Genomic DNA, 15,332 nt, shown 5'->3' with positions numbered 1-15,332 from the left:
CATGAAGATAGCAAATGGTGCTGCAGTCTCTGGTTCTACCGTGCCTGACATGGCAAGTCCTTCTCCTCCTTAAATATCACTAAAATCGCTGTTAAAATTATGGATGGCTGGAAAATGACTTGAGATAGCTGTCATCAGACAGTTTCTGAAAATCATATCTATGTAGTACTGCTCATGGGATGTTGTTCAGTTGGGTTGGATATACATTCAAATAAACGCCGGTTTGATTTGCATTAGACGTCAATTCAGTTTTTAATTGAACAAGTGGGCGATAGTTTATTGATTAAAAATCACACAAATTTCTATGTACTATGCCGCATTAGTTCAACCTGCAGAAAATACATGTGCCCTAATAATCATATGGCCCATGTTTTTCATTTCACAATACTGTTTATATAAATGTCGTTTGAAAAACTTCTTCCTTGTTTGGCAGCTGCACTCGGGATACAGGTTAATTTCTAACGTCTTATATAGTACATTCATGTATCCTTCGCTCAACTAATCACCGTCCTGTCTCACAAACGCCATTACTCCAATCTCGTGTAACAATATTCTTTAACACGTTCCGTTCCGTTCAAATCATATTTGACATTTGTAACTAATTATTATTAGTATCCTTTACGATAACTTTTTGTTCCACTCTTTCGAATCGAACCATTCATCATCCCAAAAGACTCCGATAGATGTTCGTCCACACACTAGTGCCTTTCAACTGTCTCCATCTCCCTTATCCTCTAATTTTAAATTGGCATCAATCTCTGTTGACGTAGTACTGAAGTAACATATCATTTATATGTACAACTTTTATACAGATTTACAAAATTTGTTTAATTCAGCTAACAGAAACAAAGTTAATTATTAAAGTATATACATGATTAGTAAAGTATATAAATGAATAAGCACTGAAAAATTTTTTCTTGTTCTGAAATTTAATCTGATACAATATGATAAGTTTCAGGTACATGAAGCATAGCCAGCTGTAAAATGAGGCATTGTCAGCTGTGAAAGTAACGTAACTGCCGGAAAAAAAGTAATTCCTTGGATCAGTTGAAAAATCGAATCTCGAACTGTTCCACTTGGAGCGAGGCTCAAGACGAGGCACAAGTGTGGAATTAATGTACGTAACTATTATGCATTTTGAAAGGACTACGTTCTGAGAATGCTGACCTGTCATTATCTGTCTGTTGTACGTTCTAAGTTCAGTCACTTGACCACCGGGATAGTATCGATACCTCCGCGAATCTTCAGTTATCTCTAGCTAAAGTAAGTCGTAGTATCTCTGCAGGCCCAATTTCGGCAGATTTTCGAATCAGCCAATCAGCAGCGTACGGCCGTTATTGCGGTAGAATAAACCACCCCGTCAACCGGATGCGTGACACTGTGTTCTCTGCTTTCTGTTCTGCGTTGTTTACGGGTCTGAAATGAAAAAAATATTTTAAGCAGTTTGGTCTGGAAGTTTAATCGTTTCGGTTGCTCTAATTGGTGTCGACATTATGTGTTGACTCTTCAGGCTAAATTATGTTACGCTGACGCCGGCTGGTGATTCTTGCGACCGCTTCCGGTTTGAATGAGATTGTAGTTTTTCTATACGTTGTTTAAACAAAACTACATTGAAATTTTTGTAGTGAGTTATCTGCTCGACTCAATTTGCGTAATTTCTCAGTTTTGTATATGCAGCGATTCCGTGGTCAGTCTGAAATTGTGGAGGACTTTGATTTAATAAAAGTGAGACGGCTTAAAAACACAGCCCACTTGCTCGTTTCATGGGTAGATTAAAAGGATTTAGACCCTCATTTTCCGTGTTGTTACGTTGTGCAGAAGTCCAGCAGTTATCACAGTTCGATGTTTAGCTTCATTTCTTGAAGGCCGTTTGTAACTCATTTTCAGAAAATAAATGTACGATTGTTGTACGACTAAAATTAGCCTTGGCTGGACTTTTTTCGTTATAGTAACCACCAACTAGAAATTCACGTAACGTGCCTACCATGAGCAAAGACGGCGCCTAATCCTGTGTGTTTAAAACGAGACTCACCCTCGGTATCCTGAAAATTGTGTGCAAGTCGGCACAACAGAGCGAGCCATTGCGCTCAGGGGATCGATTAGGAAAAGCAGTTTGTTTTCAGATAATTATTATTCAGCTGATAAAGTTAATTTCTCATGTAGCTGGCAGTCGTCGCTGGGGGCATTTTCTATGAAAGGTATTTGTTCTTCCTTCTTGTGACAAGCTCATACTCATCCACTTTTCTCATTTGTTCAATTGAGTTACTTCGAGCCATCTTTCAGAACTTCGTATCAAAACAGTTTTCTAGGATTTTTTTGTGGATTCATTTATCTAGACGATTAGGTATTCTAATGTGAAAGGTCTGCTGTGTAGTTGCATTTTGAAATTGGCGTTACCCAGTTCAGTTAAACATTCATGTAACCTGGTGTCCCAGCATGCTAACTTGCAAAAATCTTCATCCGTTTGTTGTTTACGTTGGGGTTGAATTTCAATGCAAAATCATTAGTGTTGACCTGCATATGCACACACAAAAACAGAGCTTAGTTGGTAACAGGAACCAGTGGCAAGTTTTAAACATAAGATAAACGTAATCATGTGTTAAAAGCTTTTTATGAATTGAGGGGAAGTCTGTTGCCTTCACTATTTAGGAACTTGATGAAAATAATTTACGGTTAACAGGATGTTCTTGCATTGATTTTGTATTTGAATATGCTAGTTACCATAAAACATTCTTATTTAAATTTTAGAATTCATGTTCATGTATTTTCATATGACTGATTAGGAGAACTGTAGCAAGAACTTCCCTCTCATTTTCACGCGTATTCAATTTTAGTAAGTAATTACTTAATCTTAAATTAATGGAAAAACAATTTATGAAAGAACACAAGGTTTGGAAATTAGGAAGGAAAATTTTAAGGAGCTTTTACATCTGGAAGATTGAAGTGCAGAAATGGAGGACCCATACTAGTATCATACGTGGAATCCTTAGTTGCACAGTGAACAAGGAAAGACACAGCAGATACAATCAAATAATGAAGAACAGCAAAACTCCAGGATGAAATGGAATAATAGTTGAATTACTAAAAAAAAGTACACGCATTTTCGAAACAAATACACAAGTTACCAATGACTGGAAGAAAGAAAGAGGCGATCATAATACAAGTCGATAATAATAGCGATAAGAAAGAACGCAGAATTATAGAGGCATTTCGTTAATTAGCACAGCCTACAGAGTGTGCTAAAAGATTCTCCAGAAAACACTGGAACCATATTTAAGAGAGGTAACAGATGAAAATAAGCGAGACCTACGAGTAATCGATCCACCACAGATTAGAACTTGTAGTAAAAGAAGCCATACCAAGATATGCGGAATACAACAAAGCAATGGAAGTATCGTTTGTTGATTCGAGTAAAGCCTACGACGGCATATAAAGAGAAAAGATATGAAAAAAGTAGTAGTTTAGAATACAAACGAAGATTACAAATCACAGGAGACTGCTCAATTGATTGATGGATGGTGGCAAACGGTTCCTCTCGTGTTTATTTACTTTCAAAAAGCGGCCTTCATTGACACTGCCTGAAAAAACAGCATGTTTATCTCAGTCAGAAGGGTTACTTTACGTAATGGACCATTGCAAATGGTCTAATTATATGTGTCATTATTTGCCCTATCTGCGGACTTTCGTGAACCGACGCACACACCACTGCAGTGTACCTTGTTCAGAACAACTGTGTGGCAATGTCTCCAGAAATAATACAACGCAACACTGAAAGAATACCATAAAATACTGGAAACGGAGCTTTTTGTCGGATTTCAAGCAGGCTCATCAATAAAATCTACTTATTCCCTCAGTTATACGAAGTCGAGAAGTAACGGCAACTTCTCGAACCCACTGAAGATGAAATAGTCTTACATAGTATTCATTTAATGTACCTCTGACATCTGTCTTCCTGACTTCTAAAATTTATGCCTACATATGTACCGTGTAAGCCACCATACGCCGCATGGTGGAGAGTACTTCGTTTCCTCGCAAACACAGCGTGAGAAAATCGAATGTCTATGCGCCTCCGTGCGATCTCTAATTTCTCTCATTTTGTCCTTGTGTCCCTATGCAGAATGTATGTTGGTGGCAGTATGATTTCCCTGTAGTCAGCAGCATGTGACAACTGCTTAAAGTTTCTCAATAGTTTCTCGCGGAAAGAACGTCTTCTTCTCTCCGGGGATTTACTTTTGACTGCATGAAGCATCTCCGTAATAGAAACATGCTGATCGAAACTATGGGTAAAAAACAAAACAGTGTGCCTGAATTGTTTCGACATCTTCGTTTTATCCGAGCTGGTAAGGAATAGAAATATTCTACCAGTACTCGAGAAAAGGTCGTACCAGTGATTCATGTGTGGTGTCCATTACAAACGAGCTGTATTTTCCTAGAATCCTCCCAATAATCCAGAGTTGATCATTCGCCTTCCCTACCACCGACTCTGCATGCTAATTCCGCTTTACATTTCTCGGCGAGGTGAAGCCTAGATATTTGCTCTACATGACTGTGCCAAGCAGCACGCCACTACTCGTCTGCATTAACTTACATTTTTCTAAATTTATAGTGAGCTGTTATTCATCAGACAAAATAGATATACCGTCGAAGTTATCCTGCATCCTCTTACAATCACCTACCATCAATACTTTCGCACACGATGCAGCGTCTTCAGCGAACACTCGTAGACCCTAGCTGTCTACTCTTTTATGTATACAGAGGGAAAGAGCATTTCTGTCACACTTCCCCGGGACACTTCTGGCGATAACTTTCCGTCTGATGAACTCTCGCAGTCGAGAACAACTTATTGGGTTCTGTTACTTAAGACGTCTTCGAGTCACTTTGGAAACCTCTGCCGCATGTTCGGACCTTTGTTAACGATATGGAGTGGGGCACTAATGAAACGCTTTCCGGTACTCTAGGAATATAGAATCTGTCTGTTGCCCTTCGCCTATTGTTCGCAAGATATCGTGAGAGAAAAGGGCAAACCGAGCTTCGCACGGGCGATGCTTTCCAAATCCATGGTGACTCGTGAGCAGTAGCGTCTCTGACTCCATAGAATTTATTATATTCGAACTTAGAATATGTTCATGAATCTTACAGGGAACCTATGTTACGGATATTGCTTTGTAATTTTACGACAGCATTCTTTTATGCTTTTGATATATAGCAGTCACCTGACTTTTTTTGTTTTTTCGGTCACCTGGGCCTTCGCGCTTAACGAGACACTCGCTATAAATGAAGGCTAAGTAAATGATCTATGCCTAAGAGTACTCTTTAAAATCGAATTAGCAATCCTTCCGGACCTGGTGACTTGAATTCCTGCTCAACTTTGCCTGTCAACATCCCTGCGCTCTTTTTTTTGAACCGTGAGTGCATCAGTCTAAGCGTCCTCAGCATTTTCCGAATTTCGTTACTAAACCACGGTTATCTTTTACACAGTTTGATAATATTCCTCGCGGGGATTTCATTGTCTATAGCTTTCAATTTGGTTTTACTTGGACTGGTGGGATGCGTATACCTATGTACTCAGAAGTCCACGCAACTCGAAATTTCTAGTAGCAATAAATGTGGCTCAAACAAACAACTTGTTTACCTACCAGTTAAGCCTGTTATCTTAAGTGGGATAGGTATTATAATTAGAATTGGGTTGCACAAGGGATAGCGCAGTTTTTGTACTATGTACATACAGCTACGATAGCACCGGGGTGAAGTGCTGTCCGTATTTTCCATTTCTAACGAAACAGCACTCCCTACACCCAGGAGTAGGGTACTGTCGTGGTGGAACCCAGACACCATCCATCCAGGGTTAGAGCTCTGTCGAGCAGCTGAGAGAAATCTGGTTGCAGGATCCTCGTTGCAATCTTCGTGAGTATTCTTCCCAAAGGACTCGAAAGAGATAGAGAAAATGAAAGGAGAGTGTTCCACAGCTTTTGACGATAAAACATAAGTCAGGCACAGAGAAGGAACACCACCTCTCTTCTTTAGCATAGTAATAATACAGGAAGCACTGCATGCAGTAAGCAAAGAAGTAGAGGGAATTAGCATAGGAATAAAAATGAATTACTTGCCTTTGCAAATGATGTAGCGTTAATCAGCGAAAATCTAGATGGCCTGAAAATATTGAAAAGAATGTCATTTACAAACAATCAAGAGAAATTGGATAGGAGGTAAACGACGAGAGAACAAAAATTCGTAAGGAGAGAAAGAAATTAAAAGGCAGTAAGGTGAGAAACCATGCAGACCGATGACAACATCCCTGAAGAAGTAGATGAGTTTCAAAATCTGTGGGTGGTAGTTAACAAGAGAAATTACGACAACAAGAAACAGCAGTGAGGATCCAAACGACATCCAGAGTTTCAAATATACTCAACAAATTATTCTCAGCCAAAAATTTTTAAGGGAAAGCAAAATGAGGATATATGAAAATAATTACACCACTGTTACTGTATAACACAGAAATATGTTGAATATGTAATTATAACAGAGAGAATGACAAAAGTTTTTTAAAATAAAATGTCCCGACGAATTTTTTACGCAGGAGCATGACAAAGAGGACATAACAAGTAATTCAGGGAAATATAAAATGAACCACATAGTGTTGCAGATATGCCTAGGTGAGGAGACTGAGACCGATTGGCCACGTCTATAGTAGTTATGGGGGGGGGGGGGGGGTGTAGGGAATCGAAATTGATAGAAGCAACAGAGAAGAAACCAGGACGAAAATCTGTAGGCAGAACGCAACAATATGTAGATACCCTGTGGCCAAAGGATCTTCACCCACGTAGAGCAAGGGAAGGAGATGCGGAGGATGAACGCTGTGAAGAAGGTTAGTTGACCCAATCAAAATCGACTGTGGGTTGCGGGGCCAGGAGAGTAAGAGTAAGTAATTTCTTAACATCGGTGCACTGAAATACGTAGACGCTACCACGTACAAATAAATAGAAAATTGAGAATGAAGAGTAAATTAGAATACTGAGGCACCGGTATTACGGTTTGGTCGCTGTTAATTTTGTCTCGTCAGCTAGCTTCTATCTTTATAACCGCGGACAGGCTTTATTATAGTCTGTAATGAAAGCACTCCTTTGAGAATATATCCACAGAGATTACAGCGGGATTTGTACACCATCTCATTCCCAGTTTTATCTCAGATACTTTACAGAGTTCTAGCCCTGGAAGGATGATGTCTGTATTCTACCACGACAGTACCGTGTTCCTTGTTACAGGGATCGCCGTTTCGTTTCAAATGAGAAAAAAAGAGCACCTCTGGGTCCTGTATCACTGTAGTTACATGAACGTAACACAAAAACTGGGCTACGCCTTGTGCAACGAAATCCTAATTATAGTACCTATCCAACTTAAGATGACGGCCTTAAATGGAAGGTAAAGAAGTTATTTATTTGGGCCAAATTTACTGCTACTAGAAATTTCGACCCACGTGGACTTCTGGGTAAATAGGTATACGCATCCCACCAGTCCAAGTAAAACGAAATTCAAAGCTATAGACAGTGAAAATCTCACGATCAATTTCATCTGACTGGGGAGGACAATATTTGCTCGTATTTTCAGAATCGATACTTTTGGTGCGTCATGTATCCAGAGTATTAGTGGATACAGGATGTGACCACGGAATACTTTGCTTGCTACGGCAGGTTAGGTAGCGTGAGATGACGAAAGCAGGCGTACATTTGGTAGAAGAATTTGTTTAGCCAGATAGGGCTCAGAAGTATGAAGGCACTCTCAATCAGATCCGTTGTAGGTAAGACAGGGACTCCTGCCATATGTCGCATGAGCTCAGAACATAGAATCTGGGTTATAAGCATGATTTGGAAGCACAAGAGTATCTTTCCAGACAAATTACATAACTGAGGAAAATTACGCGTATACTCCGGCAGTCAAAACGCTTTAAATGAGATTTCGAAAAGTTTTAATCTGTGCATTTTAAAATGCTTGGATTTCGAGATGGCACTGCCTAACATGGCGCTGTGGTTCAGTGTTTTCTCTGTTGGCTTGTCATCTTTCCAATCAAATTTGGGCAGTAAGTTACTTCTTTTTCTGGAAATGGTGACCCTCCAGGAGACTTTACAAGAGAACAAATTGCGAGACTTCAGAAACAGGATAGCTCTGGAAACAGAACAGATGACATCCGTAGCCTTCAGTTCCGGACACGACTGCTTGGCAAGACTGTCTAAGTAGCAGCGAGCATCATGCACACTGTGTGTCGTAGTTAATTGGACGTCCTGAAAAATGCTGAACGAGCTGACAGTGATCCAGGAAAAAGAGGCAGAGGTGTGCACGTCAGGTCACTGGCCACAGGGATGTTGGGAGACCTCGGCGGCACGTCGTTTCGCAGCTGCACTCGGCTCTGCTTAGGCGGCTCCATGGTTTCTGGCGGCAGGTCTTCCAGTGGACAGGTGGGATGGTCCAGGACGTTCATCAGGAGCTCCAAGAAGCCAGTGTCCGTGGAGAGCGTCGCGTTGCATCTGCTCTGCAGCTACCACTCCTCACCTACCAAACAACAACAGCAAAGTAAGTGATGCTCACACGCTAAAGGTAGCTCAGCGTAACAACAACAGCAAGTAGATGGTGTTCATACGCTAAAGGCAGCTCAACTCACTATCTCCTCTGGAGGATAAGACTGGGTGATGTTTAAATAAATCGATGATTAGATGATGATTAGATTAGGTCACAACCAACAAATATCCAACCCGGTATGAAGTAAAACGGAATGCCAACAGAAATATAACAAGTCTGAAAGATGTCAGATATTCATTGAATGAATACTACGTGAGTCTCTGTATGTCTTCTCAGAGATTGTTGCGGGACTCGGCTGTTCAGTATAGAATAACAAATAGAACACGTTTCAGCCCTCTAACTTTTTAACAGTTATTTCATTTGGCTCGCAGTTTCGGATATTTACTACGCCATCCTCAGGAACTCTGACGAACGTGTAGGATGATTCCGACCTCAGTTCCGCTCAAAATAATTCAAAATCTGTAGATCTACACATACCAGTCTTTGAATGCAGGCCCCCTACTTTGTCCGGGGCTTGGAATCTTCCTCCACTTCGGTCAGGGAACCTAAAGATGACGTAGTAAATCGCTGAAACTGGTAGCCAAATAAAATTTACGGTTTGGAAATCAGACGGCTGAAACGTGTTTGATTTGACATTCACTACGTGAGTTTATTCCATATATAGAGTGAGGAGCATTGGCCCCTCCTGACATGGTAAAATTGAGGAAATAAATAAGGTTTTTTTTGGTATCTTTGCTTTGAAGCCGACAAGAATCTTTGTTGTTAATACTGTATTGTTTTGAAACTTCCTGGCAGATTAAAACTGTGTACCATCTGAGCTACCGAAGCACGACTCACGCCCGGTCCTCACAGCCTTACTTCTGCCAGTATCTCCTCTCCTACTTGTATTGTCTCGAGATGTGGAGCTAAGGCGACACAGTTACACTGTAAAAGAGCTGTTAGTGGCGTGTGCGTGGCGGTCGAATGTCCACGGATAGGGTAAATAGTGACTAAGATAACGAGAGCATATGCCATGGTCCACCTCATAATACAACCCAGCTGGATTGAGAGGGATATGTTGTCTTTTCAGGCTTGTCAAAGACATGCCACTTGTTGGAGGTGTGGTGCCTTTACCAGCGACAGCTGCAGAGAGGAAACTCTCCGGCCAGCTACAGTGGCGTGGTGCGAAATGTCTGAGGAACCAAGATTCAGGCTCCTCTACGAATGCCGTGAACGTAGACGTGTATTCCTTCTGTGTCGATCGTAGAGTAAAGCGCATGTTGTGTCATCGTGTCATTGCTACGCGCTACCTTTAGCCCATATCAGGGTAAAATGTACTTTGGTGAGCAACGACGACAACGTATGGCTCATCTGAACACTTCTAAGTTCTCATTTCGGATACTGCGCGCCGACAGTGGAGCCATCTCGCAACTTATTTTCTTATTCATTAACATTACAGAGTCACCCATCACCTTGGTAACTGTAGTCCGCCTGCTTAGCTGGGTAGTAACGTGCTTGCCTCTCGTGCAGCGGGCCCGGTTTCGATACCCGGCCGGGTTTAGCGATTTTCTCCGCTCGTGGACAGGGTGTCCTGATGATCATTCCAGCCTCATTACCGGCACGTAAATCGCCCAGTGTGGGGTCGACTGAAATAAGACTTGCACTCGGCCGCCGAACTTCCCCGGGTTTGGCACCCCGGCCAACATTGCCATAACGCTCATTTCATTTGGGTAACTATAATTGGTCGTTTGCTACAGCAAACTAGACAAATTTCAGAATTTTAGTACTTCTCTTGTTTTTCATACAATTAAATCGTTAATGAAGAAAAAAACACAAAAACGCAAGATACAAAAATTAGAACTGGGGGAATTTACTATACTCTTAAGAAGAAAATAATACACTAAAGAAAAAATTTAGATAGGAAACGAGGTCCCTTTACCAAGCTGTTTAGAGTGGGAGGGCGTCAGTAAATACTTCGAGCCTATCTCACCTGAATTAGCAAATTCTATTCTGCTATAGCTACTAGCATGTGAATGTAGGTTTTGGTATTACCTGTACGCGGTTTGTGTTTATGGCATGACAGTAGTATTTGTTACTACTATAGCTCCCTCCACTTCACCGCGCCGTGAGCAGGAGAAGAGCCTTTTGTGTTTGTGTTTACGTCTTATTACATTGCACTTGTACGTTTATGCACAATTTTATAATGTTCACATGTATTTCAGTTTCAATCTTATACATTTCATAAATTACACTTTTACCTGTTTGAAAATAATCATTCAAAGAACTAAATAATTACTTGTTTTACTTGCACAAACAGGAAAATTCGTTTTTTTTTTCTGTTACTAACTTATTTCTAAATTTGATGTTTGTATTACTTGTACTATTGCTGCAGTCGTGCATCTGTTACTATGTCGTGCATGTAACTGGTGATATTGGAGTGTTCATATCGTCATCTGTATCTATATGTTCATCTGTTTCCATAACAGTGTTTGGACCTCTGTTATCCCATGCGTCATATCGTGGTGTAGGGTGAGTTTCGGGACGAGATCTTACACATGGTCGTTGCTGCTTATAGGCCTTGTTTAGCGCTCTTGATACTTCACCAGTGATGCGGTTAAGCATGCTCCAGTTATCTGGGCCTCGTAAAGCTTGCCCTACGTCTTCGATTTCTGACGTCGGCCTAAGATGTGTGAGTGGGCCACATTTTATTGTCATGTCTTCGGCGGATACATGTTGCCCGCATTCACACATATCACTCTGGCTAAGGCCAAAGCGGTGCAAGTGTGTAGGGTATGGGCCACGACGCGTCAGAAAGTGGACCATACGGCTTCTTGTGTCAGCGTGTCAGAGTCTCAACCGTTCCCGGGTATTTGGAAAGAAAGAGAAAACCCGAACGGTCCTTGTCAGATGTTTCCTATTCTTTTTGCCATGTCTCAAACTTCCAAAGATTTAATCGGCGTTTTTCTGTAATATGCTCTCCTGTTATCTCATGTACTTTATCCACTCTTCCCCTTTTGAGCCAGAATGCTCTTCCTCTGTGTCTACTGATTATGTCAATAGACTATGTTGCAAGTACAAAGCAACTACTGCAACTACTGTCGCGAACAACTGTTCCTATGCGAAGACAGTGACTTTCGCACGGATGAGTTCAGTGCTTCCCAGCGAAATATTGAGCAACCGCCACTATTCAAGGAGGAAAACGTCCACGCTCCTTATCAGCGCAGCCTCATCGGTGCGAACAGTACTACCTGTGTTACCTAACAATTTGTTCCTACAGATGGTCTCTTGGGTGATTTCGTTCCAGTCTTTACTTCGTATGCATAAGTTATCATTCCAGAACAGTGCACCAGCCTCTTGGACATGCGCTTTCTCGAGTCGTCAATGCCGGCCTCTGTGGACGAGCGTTTCTAGGCGCTTCAGCCCGTAACCGTGCTGCTGCTGCGGTTGCAGGTTCGAATCCTACCTCGGGCATAAAGGTGTATGATGTCCTTAGGTTAAGTTAGGTTTAAGTAGTTCTAAATCTAGGTGTTAAGTCCCATAATGCTCAGAGCCATTTGAATCGCCAATGCTGACGTACCTGCATCCACGCATCCAACCTCGATCCACCCGTTCGCGATGCATCACGTGCTCCATTGGGTTCGACAACTAATGACGTTACACCCACGCCGCATACGATAATTGCGAACTTAGCCGTTGTGCCTCTCCGAACAACGTCCTGGCCGTCAGTAAAAACCATGCACCAAAGACTTCGCCACTTGTTATGGTTCAGAATTTAAGATGCCTCCATTCTGCCCAGACCAACCTGCGATGTAGCTCGCGGTCGCTGAGTCATTCAGGCCTCCCACAGTATCTCGGGCGACTATGTAAAACAGGCCGCTTTGCTCAGTCACCTGGGTGAAGACGTTAACATAAACAGTGATATTATTCTGGCTCTCCCAGATAACACTAAATGCAACGCCACAAAGTCTGCACTACTCCAACGTCATTCATGGACACCGGAGCAACAGTTAAGTCATCTACGACGAACACCTGGGAAAAGGACGAATCAAGTTTCTAGCGAGCTCTCGTCCACTCTTGCTTGGAACGTCAAGTAGTAATGTAGCATAGCCTTCAGATGATAGGAAGCAACCTTTAACAAGGCGCTTAGTAACGTATGGCTTAAGTGAGGCCTCTTTATAGTTATATGTATGCAGCCAAGAAGAATTCTGCACAACCAGTTAAGTACAATATTTATTATTTTTTACCAACGACTTCTAATTATTTTAGTCGTTGCAGATCCAGACCATGCAGCCAGCACCTTATCGACGTTACTGACAAACCTGCTGTGATTTATATGTTTCTATTTAGCATTGACCACCAGTCAACATTGGCGACGACTCGGCCGTCGTCATCATAACACAGGACATCTTCACTACTTTGTCACCGATTATGTGCAATATCAGCTAGTAATAGCGAATTCTCTGTTCAAGAATCACAAGATGAGGGGGTATACTTGGAAAAAGCGTGTCATACGGGAAGATTTCAGTTAGATTACATCATGGCCCACGGAACGGGAGAGACGTAATCGTGTCTTTAACTCGTGTTCAAAGAGAAACAGTCGAACCTGTTGTTGGTCAGGTTCACAGTCTATAACTTCCCCCCACCCCCTTCCTCCGCACTCCCGGCGGGGGTGGGGGGGGGGGGGAGGGCGAGAGGGGAAACTCAGTACAGTGGCTAGTCACAGTGTCTGGTGTGGAATATCTGAGGAACTAGGATTCAGTCTGCTTTATGCCAACTATGAACTTGTATTCGTCCTGTGTGGATTGAGTAATAGAGTGCATCTCATCTATAACTTTGTCGTTACTACACGTTAGTTTTCTCTCGTCCTCGAAGTAAGCTCTACAGACGTAAGAAATCATGACACATAACGTTGGCCATTGTCCCTCAGTCAACAGAGCAGTCTCCAATTACGTCCGATAGGGAAAAAAAAAGAAAAAACAAAAAAACAACTAATCCTGCAGCACCGCGGTCAGCAGTGTCTAATCGCATTAAAAAAAAGTTCGAAACTGGAAGGATTTAGACAGATCTTTGTGAAGGAATTACCTGACAGTGAGGTGGAGTAGCTCGTTGCAACTTGCCTTCCTTGGTTCCCACAGCTACTTTCGTGCGTCGCTCAACAGTGTTATTTTGTAAGAAAAGGGCGATTTATTGTGGAGGTGTAATACACTCCTGGAAATTGAAATAAGAACACCGTGAATTCATTGTCCCAGGAAGGGGAAACTTTATTGACACATTCCTGGGGTCAGATACATCACATGATCACACTGACAGAACCACAGTTACATAGACACAGGCAACAGAGCATGCACTATGTCGGCACTAGTACAGTGTATATCCACCTTTCGCAGCAATGCAGGCTGCTATTCTCCCATGGAGACGATCGTAGAGATGTGGATGTAGTCCTGTGGAACGGCTTGCCATGCCATTTCCACCTGGCGCCTCAGTTGGACCAGCGTTCGTGCTGGACGTGCAGACCGAGTGAGACGACGCTTCATCCAGTCCCAAACATGCTCAATGGGGGACAGATCCGGAGATCTTGCTGGCCAGGGTAGTTGACTTACACCTTCTAGAGCACGTTGGGTGGCACGGGAAACATGCGGACGTGCATTGACCTGTTGGAACAGCAAGTTCCCTTGCCGGTCTAGGAATGGTAGAACGATGGGTTCGATGACGGTTTGGATGTACCGTGCACTATTCAGTGTCCCCTCGACGATCACCAGAGGTGTACGGCCAGTGTAGGAGATCGCTCCCCACACCATGATGCCGGGTGTTGGCCCTGTGTGCCTCAGTCGTATGCAGTCCTGATTGTGGCGCTCACCTGCACGGCGCCAAACACGCATACGACCATCATTGGCACCAAGGCAGAAGCGACTCTCATCGCTGAAGACGACACGTCTCCATTCGTCCCTCCATTCACGCCTGTCGCGACACCACTGGAGGCGGGCTGCACGATGTTGGGGCGTGAGCGGAAGACGGCCTAACGATATGCGGGACCGTAGCCCAGCTTCATGGAGACGGTTGCGAATGGTCCTCGCCGATACCCCAGGAGCAACAGTGTCCCTAATTTGCTGGGAAGTGGCGGTGCGGTCCCCTACGGCACTGCGTAGGATCCTACGGTCTTGGCGTGCATCCGTGCGTCGCTGCGGTCCGGTCCCAGGTCGACGGGCACGTGCACCTTCCGCCGACCACTGGCGACAACATCGATGTACTGTGGAGACCTCACGCCCCACGTGTTGAGCAATTCGGCGGTACGTCCACCCGGCCTCCCGCATGCCCACTATACGCCCTCGCTCAAAGTCCGTCAACTGCACATACGGTTCACGTCTACGCTGTCGCGGCATGCTACCAGTGTTAAAGGCTGCGATGGAGCTCCGTATGCCACGGCAAACTGGCTGACACTGACGGCGGCGGTGCACAAATGCTGCGCAGCTAGCGCCATTCGACGGCCAACACCGCGGTTCCTGGTGTGTCCGCTGTGCCGTGCGTGTTATCATTGCTTGTACAGCCCTCTCGCAGTGTCCGGAGCAAGTATGGTGGGTCTGACACACCGGTGTCAATGTGTTCTTTTTTCCATTTCCAGGAGTGTATGTTGTGGTCTAAGAAAGATCCCATTATGTGCAAGAGTTGGAAAGGAACTCGTCTCGTGTTATATGGACCTGGATGTCAGCACGACATCTGTTCGAAACACAGTTTTGAACGGAAATTTTTATTTGGACATATTGCAACTGCCTTTAATGATTCAG

At 43.2% G+C, this 15,332-nt stretch overlaps 1 long non-coding RNA gene across 1 annotated transcript in view; it reads right to left on the bottom strand.

The window, feature by feature from the left end:
* Positions 1-244: 244 nt before the first annotated feature.
* Positions 245-15,332, bottom strand: part of LOC126354304 (uncharacterized) — a 36,858-nt gene continuing 21,770 nt past the window's right edge. Inside the window, exon 3 of the long non-coding RNA XR_007565295.1 lies at positions 245-8,544. This is a non-coding gene — a long non-coding RNA (uncharacterized LOC126354304). The remainder of the gene's footprint in view (positions 8,545-15,332) is intronic.

This window comes from Schistocerca gregaria, chromosome 3 (assembly GCF_023897955.1).
Source record: "Schistocerca gregaria isolate iqSchGreg1 chromosome 3, iqSchGreg1.2, whole genome shotgun sequence".
In the NCBI taxonomy this organism is placed as follows: domain Eukaryota; kingdom Metazoa; phylum Arthropoda; class Insecta; order Orthoptera; family Acrididae; genus Schistocerca; species Schistocerca gregaria.
The sequence above is the reverse complement of the archived record's forward strand: the minus strand, read 5'-3'. Positions and strand labels throughout refer to the sequence as shown.